The 13972-nt window shown below is 40.0% G+C and overlaps 1 pseudogene; it reads right to left on the bottom strand.

Moving 5' to 3' along the window:
- Positions 1-7824: 7824 nt before the first annotated feature.
- The window catches only part of LOC127671145 (vomeronasal type-2 receptor 116-like), a 36148-nt pseudogene continuing 30000 nt past the window's right edge, over positions 7825-13972 (bottom strand).

Raw genomic sequence — 13972 nt, 5'->3', positions numbered from 1 at the left:
TCTTCTGCATGCTGACCTCCAGTTGAACCAGCACCATTTGTTGAAAAGGCTATCTTTTTTCCATTGGATGTTTTCATCCTCTTTGTCGAGGATCAAGTGGCCATAGGTGTGTGGGTTCATTTCTGGATCTTCAATCCTGTTCCATTGATCCTACTGCCTGTCACTGTACCAATACCATGCAGTTTTTAACACTATTGCTCTGTAGTATTGCTTGAGGTCAGGGATACTGATTCCCCCAGATTTTCTTTTGTTGCTGAGAATAGTTTTAGCTATCCTGGGTTTTTTGTTGTTCCAGATGAATTTGATAATTGCTCTTTCTAACTCTGTGAAGAATTGAGTTGGGATTTTGATGGGTATTGCATTGAATCTGTATAGTGCTTTAGGCAAAATGGCCATTTTAACTATATTGATTCTACCGATCCATGAGCATGGGAGGTTTTCCCATTTTTTGAGGTCTTCTTCCATTTCCTTCTTCAGAGTCTTGAAGTTCTTGTCATACAGATCTTTCATATGTTTGGTAAGAGTCACCCCAAGATACTTTATACTGTTTGTGGCTATTGTGAAGGGGTTCATTTCCCTAATTTCTTTCTCAGCCTGCTTATCCTTTGAGTATAGGAAGGCCACTGATTTGCTTGACTTGATTTTATAACCTGCCGCCCAGGCTGATCTGGATCCGGAAGGCCTTGCCTGAGGCCTTGCCCCAGATTGTGTCTGTGGACCAGATGGAGCCCGTGTGCACCCCCAGGGAGTTCCGACGGTGTATGCTGCTGTGACCTCCCCTGTGTTCTGCTCACTCCGCTGGGCAGCTGATCCGCCAACCGGGCTGGCGCACACAAGGTTAGCCTGGCCGCCCAGTCCCTGAGTCCAGGCAAAAGCCTGGGAGGCCAAGATCCGAGCAAAGTTCCCCTAGGGCTATGACTGTTAATTGGGTCCGCCAGGTGACTAGGATGGTGGGCGAGCGTGCCCGCGCTCCCTGAAAGCGCCTGGAGAGTCTGCTGTGCTAACAACCTCCTGGGCGGGTTGACTCACAGATGGCCCACCAAGCCGCCCAGTTCTTGGGGTCAGTCCTGTGCCTTTTGGGGCCTAGACCCCCGCTTTGTTAGCCTCAGGCTATGCCTGTTACAGGTCTGCCCGCCAGAGCTCTCTGTCGTCCTGTAGGCAAAATGGTGGTGCGCGTGCAGGCCTGGGCAAAAACCCTCCTGGCTGGGTTGGCACCCCGATGGCCCCCCGACCAGCCCAGGGCCTGGGTGCAGGCCAACGCACGTCGGGCTCAGACCACCGCGGTGTTGGCCTCGGATTATGTTTTTGTACCTCAGTCTGTCCGATCTCTGGAGTCCGGAACCAATATGGATGCACCTCTCCTGACTGGTGGGAGGCCGAGGTCTGAAGTGGCTTCCGTGCAGGAAAGGCGCCGCACAACTGCAGCTGCTTGCCACCCGGCTGGTCAGCGAAGGTCAGTGGCCGTGGGCGCAGGGCCTAACTGGACCTTGTGTCGCCTTGGTTCCACTGCTGATGGCCCTTCAGCTGGATCAGCCACTGCTGCACTGCCGCTGCTGTCGTCGCCCTCTGGATGGTTTTGCTTAGCTCCTTCACTTGCTTGTTTGTGCTTTCCTGTAATTCTTTAAGTGATTTTTGTGTTTCCTCTTTCATGACCTCAGCCTGTTGACCAAAGTTCTCCTGTATTTCTTTAAGTGTTTTTTTGTGTTTCCTCATTATTGGCTTTTGTATTCTCCTTGATTTCTTTCAATGATTTTTGTGTTTCCCTTGCAAGGGCTTCTAACTTTTGATCCATTTTCTCCTGAATTTCTTTAAGTATGTCCTTCATGTGTTCCTGTACCAGCATCATGACCAGTGATTTTAAATCCCAATCTTGTTTTACTGGTGTGATGGGGTATCCAGGACATGCTGGTAAAGGAGAATTGGGTTCAGATGTTGCCATATTGCCTTGATTTTTGTTAGTGAAGTTCCTGCGTTTGCCTTTTGCCATTTAGTTCTCACTGGTGTTAGTTTGTCTTGTCAGTGCTGAACTCACCAGTGCAAGCTGCCCCTTCCCCGTTGGCCTCTGGTGCACAGCTTACCTCCTGCACTGCTTGTAGACAGGGTGCTGCTGCCCAGGCTGTTCAGATCCCAAAGCAGGCACCTGAAGGCTCCCGCTGGGGCCCGCTGGATTCACTGGAGCACACTGACTTCTCCCAGCTGGCCGCCCGGAAGCCCAGCTAGCCTCTTGCAGGACCTGGAGATGTGGTGCGGCCGCCCAGGCTGATCTGGCTCCGGAATCGGAGAGAGTTGAGCTGAGGGCTTCTGCCTGAGGCCTTGCCCCAGATTCTGTCTGTGGACCAGATGGAGCCCGTGTGCACCCCCAGGGAGTGCCGACGGTGTATGCTGCTGTGACCTGATTTACTTGTGTTGATTTTATAACCTGCCACTTTGCTTAAGTTGTTTATCAGCTGTAGGAGTTCTCTAGTGGAGTTTTTTGGGTCACTTAGGTAGACTATCATGTCATCTGCAAATAATGATAGTTTGACTTCTTCCTTTCCAATTTGTATCCCTTTGACCTCCTTATGTTGTCGAATTGCCCGAGCTAGTACCTCAAGTACAATATTGAAAAGAGAAGGGGAGAGGGGGCAGCCCTGTCTAGTCCCTGATTTTAGTGGGATTGCTTCAAGTTTCTCTCCATTTAGTTTGATGCTGGCTACCGGTTTGCTGTATATTGCTTTTACTATGTTTAGGTATGGGCCTTGAATTCCTGTTCTTTCCAAGACTTTAAGCATGAAAGGATGCTGAATTTTGTCAAATGCTTTTTCAGCATCCAATGAAATGACCATATGTTTTTTTTCTTTGAGTTTGTTTATGTAGTGGATTGTATTTATGGATTTCCGTATATTAAACCAACCCAGCATTCCCGGGATAAAGCCTACTTGATCATGGTGGATGATCGTTTTGATGTGTTCTTGGATTCGTTTGGCAAGAATTTTATTGAGTATTTTTGCATCGATGTTCATAAGGGAAATTGGTCTGACGTTCTCTTTCTTGGATCTTTGTGTGGTTTTGGTATCAGCATAATTGTGGCTTCGTAGAAGGAATTGGGTAATGTTCCTTCTGTTTCTATTTTGTGGAATAGTTTGAAGAGTATTGGTGTTAACTCTTCTTTGAAGGTCTGGTAGAATTCTGCACTGAAACCATCTGGTCCTGTGCTTTTTTTGGTTGGAAGACTTTCTATGACTCCTTCTATTTCTTTAGGCATTATGGGTCTGTTTAGATGATCTATTTGGTCCTGATTTAATTTTGGTATTTGGTATCTGTCAAAGAAATTGTCCATTTCCTCCAGATTCTCCAGTTGTGTTGAGTACAGGCTCTTGTAGTAGGATCTGATGATTTTTTGGATTTCCTCAGTTTCCGTTGTTATATCTCCCTTTTCATTTCTAAGTTTGTTAATTTGGATAATTTCTCTGTGCCCTTTGGTCAGTCTGGCTAAGGGTTTATCTATCTTGTTGATTTTCTCAAAGAACCAGCTCCTGGATTCGTTAATTCTTTGTACGGTTCGCTTTGTTTCCAATTGGTTGATTTCAGCTCTGAGTTTGATGATTTCCTGCCTTCTACTCCTCCTGGGTGAATTGGCTTCTTTTTGTTCCAGAACTTTCAGGTGTGTCATTAAGCTGCTAGTGTATGCTCTCTCCATTTTCTTTTTGGAGGCACTCAGGGCTATGAGTTTACCTCTTAGCACTGCTTTCATTGTGTCCCAAAGATTTGGGTATGTTGTGCCTTGATTTTCATTAAATTCTAAAAAGTCTCTGATTTCTTTCTTTATTTCTTCTTTGGTCAAGGTGTCTTTGAGTAGAGTATTATTCAGCGTCCATGTGTATGTGGGCTTTCTGTTGTTTTTGTTGCTATTGAAAATCACTCTTACACCATAGTGATCTGATAGGAGGCATGGGATTAGTTCGATCATCTTATATTTGTTGAGGTCTGCCTTGTGTCCAATTATATGGTTGATTTTGGAGAAGGTACCATGAGGTGCTGAGAAAAAGGTATATTCTTTTGCTTTAGGGTGAAATGTTCTATAAATATCAGTCAAATCCAATTGGTCCAAAGCTTCAATTAGTTTTACTGTGTCTCTGTTTAGTTTCTGTTTTCCCGATCGGTCCATTGAGGAAAGTGGAGTGTTCAAGTCCCCCACAATTATTGTGTTAGGTGCAATGTGTGCTTTGAGCTTTAGTAAAGTTTCTTTTACGAATGAGGGTGCCTTTGCATTTGGTGCATAGATGTTCAGAATTGAAAGTTCTTCTTGGTGGATTTTTCCTTTGACCAGCAAGAAGTGTTTTTCTGTGTCTCTTTTGATGACTTTAGGTTGAAAGTCAATTTTATCTGATATTAGAATGGCTACTCCTGCTCGTTTCCTGTGACCATTGGCTTGTAAGATTGTCTTCCAGCCTTTTACTCTAAGGTAGCTTTTATCTTTGACACTGAGGTGAGTCTCCTGTATACAGCAAATTGTAGGGTCCTGTTTCCTTATCCAGTCTGTTAGTCTATGTCTTTTTATTGGGGAATTGAGACCATTGATGTTAAGAGATATTAGGGAATAGTGATTATTACTTCCTGTCATTTTTGATGTTCTTTTTATATTTGAGTGGTTATCTTCTTTTGGGTTTGATGAAGGAAGGTAACTATCTTGATTTTTCCAGTGTGTAGTTTCCCTCCTTGTATTGGAGTTTTCCTCCTATTATTCTTTGCAGAGCTGGGATTGTGGAAAGATATTGTGTAAATTTGGTTTTGTCATGGAATATCTTGGTTTCTCCATCTATGGTGAATGAGAGTTTTGCTGGGTATAGCAGTCTTGGCTGACATTTGTGTTCTCTTACAGTCTGCATGAGATCTGCCCAGGATCTTCTAGCTTTCATGGTCTCTGGTGAGAAGTCTGGTGTGATTCTGATAGGTCTTCCTTTATATGTTACTTGGCCTTTCTCTCTTACTGCCTTTAATATTCTTTCTTTGTTTAGTGCATTTGGGGTTTTGATTATTATGTGACGGGAGGTATTTCTGCTCAGGTCCAGTCTGTTTGGAGTTCTGTAGGCTTCTTGTATATTCATAGGCATCTCTCTCTTTAAGTTAGGAAAGTTTTCTTCCATAATTTTGTTGAAGATATTTGCTGGCCCTTTCTGTTGTAAATCTTCACTCTCATCTATACCTATAATCCTTAGGCTTGGTCTTCTCATTGTATCCTGGATTTCCTGGATGTTCTGGGATACAAGCTTTTTGCATTTTGTATTTTCCTTGACAGTTGAGTCAATGGTTTCTATGGTATCTTAGGCATCTGAGATTCTTTCTTCCATCTCCTGTATTCTGTTGTTTATATTTGCATCTATGGCCCCTGATTTCTTCTCAAGGTTTTCTATCTCCAAAGTTGTCTCCCTTTTTGATTTCTTAGTTGTTTCTACTTCTGTTTTTAGGTCCAGGATGGTTTTGCTCAGTTCCATCATTTTTTTGTCTGTGTTTTCCTGTAATTCTTTAAGAGATTTTTGTGTTTCCTCTTTCATGACTTCTGCCTGTTGACTCAAGTTCTCCTGCATTTCTTTAAGTTTTTTTTGCCTTTCTTCTTTATTGGCTTCTATCTCTTGGGCCTTATTCTCCTGCATTTCTTTAAGTGTTTTTTGTGTTTCCATTATACGGGTTTCTAGCTTATTCATGTTCCTCTGTATTTCTTTAAGAGATTCATTCATGTCCTTTTTGTGTTCTTCTAGCAGCATCATGAACAGTGATTTTAAATCCAAATCTTGTTTCTCTGGTGTGTTGGCATAACCAGGACTTGCTGATGTTGGAGAGTTTGGTTCAGATGCTGCCATATTGCCTAGATTTCTGTTAGTAGCGTTCCTGCGTTTGCCCTTTGCCATCATGTTCTCTGGAGCTAATTGGTCTTGTCTCTGGCTGGTGTTTCAGCCTCTGAGAACCCTGCTATGTCCGCCTCGGGCTATGCCTGTTAGCCTGTTTGGTTTTGCCTGCTAGGTCTCTCTGGCTTCCCTTAGGCAAAATGGCAGTGGTGCGCGTGCGCCGGCGGGGGGAGGGGTGAAGCTCCTGGCCGGGTTTGCACCCTGGTGGCCCCCCGATCAGCCCAGGGCCTGGGTGCAGGCCAACGCCCTTCGGGCTTAGACCCCCGCGATGTTGGTCTCGGGTTATATTTGAGTACCTCAGTCTGATTTCTCTGGCGACCGAGAATCAATATGGTGGCCTCGTATCTGACTGGCAGGAGGCAGAGTTCTGATGTGGCTTCTGTGTGGTGAAAGGCGCCGTAAATCCTCCACTGCTCGCAGCCTGGCTGACCAGAGATGGCCAGTGGTCGTGGGCGCAGGGTCTGCCTGGACCCTGTCCGCTTGGTTCTACTGCTGATGGCCCTTCCTCTGGAGCAGCTGCTGCTGCCGCAAAAACAATTCTTAACAATAAAAGAATGTGTGGGGCAATCACTACCCATGAGCTAAAACTATACTACAGGTCAATAGTGATAAAAACTGCATGGTATTGCTACATCACAGACAGGTTGATCAATGAAACTGAATGGAAATCTAAGAAATATAACTTCACGCTTATGCACACTATTAAACGGTCACAGAGTTATAGAGCTTGTGAACCACAGATTTAAGATGGTCAAGCAAATTTTAATTCATGTTAGGAGCAAACCATTATCTTTGTGAGTTTTGGGCAAGTGGTCTGCTAACTTAGTCTGAAATATGTGGGTAACATGCCCACATTTTGAATAGATTTTAAAAGTAAAGAATTCTAGGTGCTAAAAATTATGCATAATTTTTAGAGCACATTGTTTGTTTGCAAAGACTCAGGATTTAATCCACTGTTATCCTTATATGGTGTCAAGAAATAAATTTAGATTTTGAGATACACAAAATTTTCAAAATGTGGTGGGAAGAGTTTAAAGGACACTTTTCATAATTTTGGATAAGAAGGTAGAGAATAATGGTTAGAGTGATGTCACAATTAACTTATGGTTCTAGAGGAACAAGAATTTTATTGGTCAATATAATCATGTTACACATTGCACATAATGTGAAGCAGTGTCAAGGATTCGCCCACATGATGCTGACCTCAGACTCAGAGAACTAATTGGGTATTTAGCAGGACAGACATCAAGATGGGTCACATTTAGCTATGCCATGGTTTCTGCTGATTGCTGTTTCAGGACTTCAGTTGAAATAAGAACAGTACTGAAAGATTTGAAAATGTGAAAATTTATGAGGAATGTTGTGGTATGAAGTTTTATGTGGCAGACAAACTGTGTGAAATTCCTGTCATCTGAAACTGTTAGAAATCAATGCCACCAGAAAGACATTGCATAGTCAGCACTGGGAGAAATGAAAAGGTCCTTAAAGGAAAAAACACCACTGGTTGAAGTAATTAATATGATTTAGAAATAAGAATTTAGAGAAAAAGCCCCAGGACCATCACATGATTTGGTGAATAGAGTGTCCTTATTGCAAAATGTGAGAGATTTCAATAGGAAAAATTAATAATTTAAGTCAGTGGAAACAATAAGAGCTAATGCAATCATATCTCAACGTAATGATTGTTTTCAAAAGGGTTTTCTAAAGTTATATTACAAATGTTTACTTATTTTGGGGACTGGAAATGCACTAGTCCAACTTCAGAAAATCAATTCCTTACTTCATCATGGGGTTCCAGGGAATTAAGCTCAGAATATAATACCTGCTGAGAAGAAGCCATACCCACAAAGCCATCACAGGAAAAACATGTGACCTAATATGTGATGGTCAGAACGGTAGAGATCCAGTAAAATTCAGTTTAGATGAAGAATCATGTGAACTATGTTTTAAGTAAATATTTGCCCCTGTGGTGTCTTTCATCCCTGGTATGAGGAAGTGTGTTTAATTCTGGCCTAAACAAAACAATGTAGCACTTGTTTATAAAGATCACTATTAGAATGCTTGCACTGGAAGCCAGGATAGAGAACATTTCCATAGCTACCCTGACCTTCCCAGTGGTGCTGTGGTAGACAGGGAGGAACGTGACCCAAACACTGCAGAACACAAGCATGCTGAAAGCCATGGACTTGGATTCATTAAATGTGTCAGGAAGGTTCCTGGACAAGAAAGCCATGAGGTAACTACCCAAGGCCATGACTCCCAGGTAGGCCAGAGCACAGTGGAAGGCAACATCTGAGCCCTTGTTGCAAAGTATGATGATGTGTCCCTGTTCAGAGTGAGCATCCATGTCAATAAATGGAGGGCATGTTCCCAGCCATATGCCAGAGAGAAGTACTTGTATCAGAGTGCAAGCTGGAATGACACACTTAGGGACCTGTGATATCTGCAACCATCTGATCTTTCTTCCTGGAGCTGTAATCTTGAAGGCCATAACTACAGTGATGGTTTTGGCCAACACAGTGGATAGAGTCACGGTGAACAGAAGTCCAAACACGTTCTGTTGCAGTATACATGTGGCTGTGTGTGGAAGACCAAGGAAGAGCAATGGACAGAGGAAACAGAGGGTCAGAGTGATGATCAGGATATAACTGAGAGATCTGTTATTGGCCTTGACTATTGGAGTGTCTCTGTGGTTTACAAAGACCCCAATAACAAGAGCTGTGAGAGTAGAAAATCCAAAGGACACGAATGTGAGTCCCTTCCCCAAGGGATCATCATAGGCCAGAAAGGTGACAGTTTTCTCCAGGCAGTGTGTCTTCTCTGCATTTGCATAATGAGTTTCTGGACAGTGCACACACTGATCCATACCTGGTGGAAATGAAGTTGATCATGAATGCATGGTCAAGTTTCCCTTTACCCTACTACATTTTATGCTTCAAACTCATTGGATTGTTATTGCAACCATGTTCCCTTGCCACTTTTGGTATGGAGATATGAGTATTCTAAAGTAAATAATTACACAAGTTAAGGTTTATACTTCTTTCCAAAAACCCCATGAAGAGTATCCTTTTCTGGAGAATATGGTATTTTTCACATTATACATTATAAGTATATCACTGAGGAAACTATGCAGGAACTGGAGGGAGGATAAGGAGGTACGAACTGAAGGTGAGTCCACTGGGGTGAGGTGCTGCCTCTGACCTGCTTTGTTATGTAGCTTGTGATCACCTCCTCAGAGGTGCACCAACCCAGTGAGGCAGCGCAGCCCACAGCAACCACTAAACATGAGGATGTACAAAACTCTTTGCTACAGTCCAGCCCTTCAAAGGATTTTCAATTGTGGTTTTTCTTTTCTTACATAAATCTTGATTGTGTCAAATTGACAATGAAAAAAACCCATAAAATCTCATACCGAGAGCCTATTTATTTTAGTTGTTTATTGAAGTATTCTTATTTTTAGCTTTTTACCTCTCTTTTATTTATATTTTGTAGTACAGTTGAAGCACATATTTTCAAACTAGAAAATACCAAATTACATTGCAATAACTAATTCAATTTTTATAGCAGTTCTCAAAAATATTTCTAAATTTCCAATAGAAGATGCGAATTCAATTTTGAAATAAACATTTTTCATTGAATTTCTTATGTAAAATGATTTTTTAGTCTGGGATATATGACACAAATTCATTTTTATTTATAAAATTTTTTCAGTTTGAAAATATTTTCTTCTCATGTGAAGTTGGTTGGAAACTACTAAATATGTCTTCAAACCATTCCTTATCTTTCCCCAGCCCCTTTCATTTTTGATGAAAGGAAGTTCTCACAGGTATTATAGTGAATATATGGATGTTTGAGAAAAGTTAGTAGGCCTTTTCTCTTTTAACTACTACTGGATTCTGTGATGAAATTTTGGGTAGAGTAGGGGATGTAAGTTCCTTTTCATATTGAGATAATTTCGTGGCTATTTGTTTACTGTTTTGGAAAACTTTTTGAAACATTTCCAGGAAAAGAACTACTTAATAGTTTAATTTATGTTTTCTTTGTTCCTCCAGAATAGATTTTAAGAACTAAATCTTTGTGAATAAAACTCAGAGGAGAAAAATAAATGCTCCTAATATTATTTAATCACATATTTCTTGTCACAAATAACTTTCCGTATTTTTGTAAAGGCTTTATTTCAAAAACTATTTTAGTTTCACTTTTCCTTAAAAGATACAGAAAGACTACATTTACTTCTTTTTACACTCAGTTCTGTATTTGTGTATCTTTCTTATGCTTTCTTAAACTCTCCTGTCAAATAGTTAACATTTTCTCAATGTGACTATTCATGCTAATGTAACAATTTTACATAAATCTGTTCTGCTGTGTTGTTAGATTATATTTGTTGCTGTGTTATACTAGCTTTTAATATTATATCTTATAAACAATATTCATTAATTTATGGCAACTGATCTATAAGACAAAATTTATTTCGTATAAGGCGTATGGTTTGTCTTGAAATATATGTTTATTATATTTCCCTGTATTCAAATTCCTTTGATCAGTAATTTCTTTAACTTTTGAGTGTTCAACATATATGTAGCTGTATTTTTAATCAATGCAATCTGATACTGTGATGTAGGTCTAAACCTTTATTCTATTCCATCCCTCCAAATGTACATATCTCTAAAGTGTCTGAACTTTAGTCTGTAATAAAAAAAAGCATTTTGGGGAGACAGTTGAAGTGGTCCTTCTACAACCACATTAAATTCATAAGTGAAATTTATATGTCTTCAATCTGCATACAGGAACTATAACCGAATTAACAGGCAATTAGGTAGTCTATATGTAGCAGAGAAATACCTTATATAAAATATTTTACATTCAAATAATGGAAATTAATAGATGAGGAAATATAATTATCCAGAAATCTGCACCAGACTTCTATTCTCCCACTACATCTCTGCCCAGGTTCATCAAGCCTGTTGATCCAGAACCAAAACATTTAGATTTCTTTCCTTCTCTAATCTTCCCTGCCCAAAAAACTTTGTCAGGCATGGCTCTGAGGAGATCGTCCCTGCCAGATATAAAATTTTCTGCCAAGTCTCTTGCCATCTTTTTAAGACCTGCTATTCAAGAACCATATAGCCCCAAAATATATACCAGGGGACTATCACACCAAGATCACGGTGGTTAGCCATCATCCCAATATATATCATAACAGGAACATGCAGTGACTAAAACATCTAGATGGCTGTAGGAGTTCTCTAGTGGAGTTTTTTGGGTCACTTAGGTAGACTATCATGTCATCTGCAAATAATGATAGTTTGACTTCTTCCTTTCCAATTTGTATCCCTTTGACCTCCTTATGTTGTCGAATTATTTATTGTTTTATTTATTGTTTTATTATTAAAAAAAATCTAGATGGCTAAAGGCATGAAACTAACTCAAACAACAAAATTCAAGAATATTATGACACCAACAGGGCAAACTTACTCTACAACAGCAAGCCCTGCAAATCTTAACACAACTGAACCACAGTGCCCTTAAATCCAGTCTTATGAAGATGATAGAGGCCGTTAAAGAGGAAAGGAATAAAATGCTTAAAAAAGAAAAGGAAAACACAATCAGACAAATATAGGACTTTACAGATGAAACAAATAAATCTCTTAAAGTAATAGCAGAAACTACAGTTAACCAGGGAAGTAAGTAAAGCTGTTCAGGAAATGAAAGTGGAAATAGAAGCCAGAATGAAAATACAAACCGAGGGTAAACGGCAGATGGAAAACCTAAAGAAGCTTACAGAACAACAAATGCAAGTATCACCAATAAGATAAAAGGATGTAGGAGAGCATCTCAGGCATACAAAAATAGAAACTGGCACATCAGTAAAAGAAAATGTAACGCTAAAATATCCCTGAAACAAAACAGCCAAGAAATCTGGAATACAAGGAAAACAAGTAACCTTAGAATGATCGGAATAGTAGAAGGTAAAGAGTCCCAGATCCCAGGGTGAGAAAGTATTTTCAACAAAATTATATTAGAATAAATCACAATGTAAAGAGAGAAATACCTATAAACATAAAAGATGCTTGTGTAACACAAAATAGAGTGAGCCAGAAAAGTCCTCCCTCAACAAAATAATGAAAATGCAGAATGTAGAGGACTAAGAAAGACTAAGCACTGAGGGAAAAGACCAGGTATCATTCCATGGCAGACCTGTTAGAATTGTGCATTTTCAATAGATTCTTTAAAAACTGAAGGGCCTGGACAAATATCTTAAAACCTATGAAAACATCACACATGCCAACCTAGAGTCCTATAACCAGCAAAGCTGTCAATCACAATAGATGGAGTAAGCAACCATAATTCAAGACAAGTCTGGATTTAAACAATATCTATCCAAAAATCCATTCCTAAAACAAAATGCTAGAATGAAAACTCCAACAGAAAGATGATAGCTAATTTGAAGGAAACACAAGAAATAGGTAATTCCATACAAGGAAAATCAATTTAAACACACACAAACCCATATACACACAACACCAACATCAAATAATAGGGATGAACAAACACTGATCATTAATATTTCTCACCATCTATGGATTCAATTTCTCAATAAATGACACAGACTAACCGAACAAGTACAAAAACAGGAACTCTCTGTACTGGCTGGTTTTGTGTGTCAACCTGACACAGGTTGTACTGACACAGAGACAGGTGCTTCATTTGAGAAAATGGCTCCATGAGATCCAGCTGTGGGGCATTTTCTCAATTAGTGATTACAGGGAAGGGTCCCTTGTCAGTGTTGCCATCCCTGGGCTGGTAGTCTTGCTTTCCATAAGAAAGCAGGCCAAGAAAGCCAGGGATGCTAGCCCGAAAGTAACATCCCTCCATGGCCTCTGCATCAGCTCCTGCTTCCTGACCTGCTTGAGTTCCAGTCCTGACTTCCTTTAGTGATGAACAGCAGTGTGGAAGTGTAAGCTGAATAAACCCTTTTCTCCCTAACTTCCTTCATGGTCATGATGTTTGTGCAGGAATAGAAACCCTGACTAAGATGCTTTCATTTTGCTGTATAAAACAAACAACTCAGCAATACCAATAGACATTACCTTAGAGTAAGTTCTGAAAAAAAAATCCAGGACAAAAAGCCCTAGAAGTAAGCTGAAATAATCATTCTTATACTTATTAAAATAAACTTCCAACTAAAATTAATAAAAGGAGATGGGAATGGATAATTCATACTCAGCAAAGGAAAAATCTACTAAGATGATATTTCAATTCTCAACATGCATGCCTCCAGTTCAAAGGCATGAACATTTGTAAATGAAACATTGATAAAGCTTGAACCACATGTCAAACTCTGATCACTACTAGTGGTTAATTTCAACGCCCTGTTTTCACCAATTGACATGTTATTTAGTCAGAAACTAAACAGAGAAATAACAAAACTTACAGACATTATGAATCAAATGCACTTAAAAGGCATCTAGAGAATATTTCACACAAACACAAAAGAATATACTGTCTTCTCAGCACCTAATGGATTCTTCCCCCCAATATTTACCAGATAATCAGTCACAAAGCATCCTTCATGGATACAAGAAAATTGAAACATCATTTTTTCTGTTATGAGAGAACCTTGGAGGAAATTTGGACTTCAACAACAGAAATACCATGAAACCTAAACACTCATGAAAACTGAAGAACTCATTACTCAATGATCTCTGGATTAGGGGAGAAATAAAGAAATTTTTAGATTTCAATAAAAACAAAGCACAGCAAACCCAAATTCTTGGGAAACAGTAAAAATAGTGCTAAGAGGAAGGATCACTGCACTGAGTGTCTTTATAAAGAATTTAATTTGAAAATTCTCAAAAGATTAATTTAAGCATATATGTGAGAGCTCTAGAAAAATGAAATACCAGGAAGAGGAGGCAAGAAGAGGAAATAATCAAATCAGGGCTCTGAAGTCCCATTTGCCAATTCTTTATCTTAGAGCATAAGTCATTGGTGCTCTGTTCAGGGAATTTTCCCCTGTGTCCATGTGCTCGAGGCTCTTCCACACTTCCTCTTCTATTAGTTTCAGTGGATCTGGTTTGATGTGG

Source organism: Apodemus sylvaticus, chromosome 20 (assembly GCF_947179515.1).
Source record: "Apodemus sylvaticus chromosome 20, mApoSyl1.1, whole genome shotgun sequence".
NCBI classification, from domain to species: Eukaryota; Metazoa; Chordata; class Mammalia; order Rodentia; family Muridae; genus Apodemus; species Apodemus sylvaticus.
The sequence above is the reverse complement of the archived record's forward strand: the minus strand, read 5'-3'. Positions and strand labels throughout refer to the sequence as shown.